Below are 2,576 nucleotides of genomic sequence, written 5' to 3' on the forward strand. Positions count from 1 at the left end.
ATTGCTCAGTTTTCATCCTCGGGACAAAGTAACATAGGCAGGCTAACTTCATAAGAATGAGGTCATTTATGTCTCTCACCATCTGGGAGAGCCAAGGGCAGGATGCCACACCAGCTCAGCGTTGGGGGAGGACCTCATGGGGGGAAGGGAGTGTTGGGGGAGGAGGGGCTCAGGAGAGCAAGATCAGACAGCCAAGCAGGAAGCCAGAGCGCCTGGTGTTCCACAGTCCCTTTTGAGAACATGGCGGTTTACTCACAGAGCTCCTACTGGGTCCTACCTCTTAAATGTTGCACCAACTCTCAGTATTACCCACTCTAAAGGGTAAGCTTGTAACACATGAACCTTTGGGAGACACTTTAAACCAGATCCCTAGCATGGGAGTCGCTATAGTGACGCTTTTGTCTATTCAGGGCTGCTTGGATGACTTTATGGGGTGGGATCTTACAGAACGAGTGCACTGAACAAAATCAATTGACTCTCCAAGACGTAGCCCAAGTCCTGCCTCACGCTCACTCGAGATGCCTGCCTCTCCTGACTTATAGAGACCGGAAAGCCTCAGGTTTTCTTAGTCACTCTGAGATTTAAAGCAACAACAACTGTTGCCGGAAATATTACAAAAAAGAATCACCCGGCAAACTCTCCAGCCCCGCAGGAGCACATTACCACTCTAGTGCCCATACTGGCCGGCCACATCACTATGGCCCGACGGGGCTGGAAAAAGTCAAAACAGACATCTTTTGACTTAAGTAAGTTACAAAATCTGTTAGATCTCAGCAAGTTAAGATGCTTGGTTCCACTAAAGAGTCAGAAATCTAGCTACCTTTTAAGGTAGAATCTCCTCTCTCTGCAGCTCAGGCCTCACCTATGAAGTGATTGTGGACTCCCCAGCAATGAGCCAAGAGACACCTTGTTGGTAATGGTGTTCTTCTATCAGTCAGGGGCAGAGCAGACGGCAGGCCTTTGTTCATCCTAGCTTGATGCCTGGCTTGGTGGACAAAGCTGACTTATGCCTAGGACTCATACAAATCAAATTCAAGTCAAATCAAATAAATCCAGCAGCACAGCACAGAAGGAGAAAGACAGAGAGACCTGCAGACCAGTGCACGTCACAGGCGGGCAATACACCCTTGCTTACCAATACTCTATATGCCCTGCAGTGTGGATGAAGGTTGTCGCCCGAGTGGCCAGCCTGCAGCGGAAGCCACCACAATGTGTGAGCATGTGGTAGATAGATGGGAGAGAAAGAGAAGTGGAGCAGCTTGAGCATTATGAAGAGATGGAACTGGTGACTCAAAGGTGGAGACAAGTAGCCAGTTATGAGTGGCCAGCCCTGCCACCTGCAGCTATGGTGAGGTGCCAGTCCAAGTTACCACTGAGGGCCATGTCTGAGTTTGTGGCTATGCAGTGGCAGGGGTCAGTGTTGAGAACATGGGAATGTCCGAGGACAGCCGAGGCAAACCACAAGATTGTCTAGGGGCTGTGCAGAACTGACCCTGCTCCTCCCTGGATGTGGTACTCCAGAGAGCTGGCCCCATCTCTCACCACTGGCAGCTCTTCAGAGAGAGAGAGAGCCCTGAGAGCATGAGTTTAGGAGAGCTGAGCCTGCCCTTCATCTGCCGTGGGGTGGCACAGGTACAGAGGTGATGTCCCCACCACTACCTCTGGCAGTCAGGAAAGCTGCCCACAGGTCCATGAGGCTGGGAAAGTTATCCCTGCCCCTCATTAGCTACAGCACTTGGAAGAGTGGGCCCTGTGCCTTTCCTGGGCAGCAGAGTAGTGCTCGTCCTGGTCAAGGGGGTGCAGGTGAGCCAGCCCTGAGGACGAGAGTGAGGGATCCCACCACTTGTTGGCAAGGGTGTGGGGTGATGCTCTCCCCATCCCTGCCCCTCACCATCTGCAGCACTTGGGAGAGTGGGCCCTGTACCTCACCTGGGCAGTGCAGTGGAGTTGGCTATGGAAGTGTGGATGCAGGTGAGTTCATCCAGAAGGCATGAGAGCAGAGCTGACCCAGCCTGCTGCTGATGGAAGCACTGGGTGGCCTCGCTAGAGCAGTGCTGGAGAGCTTGCCCTGGTGGTGTGGATAATCACATCTGCCAGTGGACTGCCAGCTCTACTATCATTCAGGCCCAGGTCCAGCTCTGAGATAGCTCACCCCAAAATCTGAATCATCTGCAAATGGTTGAGATGTGTGAAAGGGCCAGTCCTGCTGTTCTAAAGCTGCAGGACTTCTATGACACAAGGCAACAACACTCTAACCGTGAGGAGTCCCGATGAGGATCCAATATTGATGGAGCACAGAGGCCAGAGACCTTGAACTAGGCCAATGACTTATTGCAATGAACATTTTACAAGTGGAGATGTGTGGACAGAGGGATACACTGTGACATACAGCTTCCACCATGAGATGTTTTCTATGCTTTTGTTGTTGTTGTTAGTGTTTGCTTTTTGTTGTTTTTTGGTTTGTGTGCTTTTTATTTGGTGGGGAGGTTGCAAGGGCAAAGGGCAGATGTGAGGGGATGGGGAGATGAGCAGGACATGATGTGAAATTCACAAAAAATAAAAAAAATTAAGAAGTA

The 2,576-nt window shown here is 51.0% G+C and overlaps 1 non-coding gene across 1 annotated transcript; it reads left to right on the forward strand.

Moving 5' to 3' along the window:
- Positions 1-880: 880 nt before the first annotated feature.
- On the forward strand, positions 881-1,023 carry LOC116081310. The gene has a single exon (XR_004114813.1). It is a non-coding gene; the product is annotated as a small nucleolar RNA SNORA48 (small nucleolar RNA).
- The last annotated feature ends 1,553 nt before the right edge of the window (positions 1,024-2,576 follow it).

Source organism: Mastomys coucha, unplaced genomic scaffold (genome assembly GCF_008632895.1).
Source record: "Mastomys coucha isolate ucsf_1 unplaced genomic scaffold, UCSF_Mcou_1 pScaffold6, whole genome shotgun sequence".
In the NCBI taxonomy this organism is placed as follows: domain Eukaryota; kingdom Metazoa; phylum Chordata; class Mammalia; order Rodentia; family Muridae; genus Mastomys; species Mastomys coucha.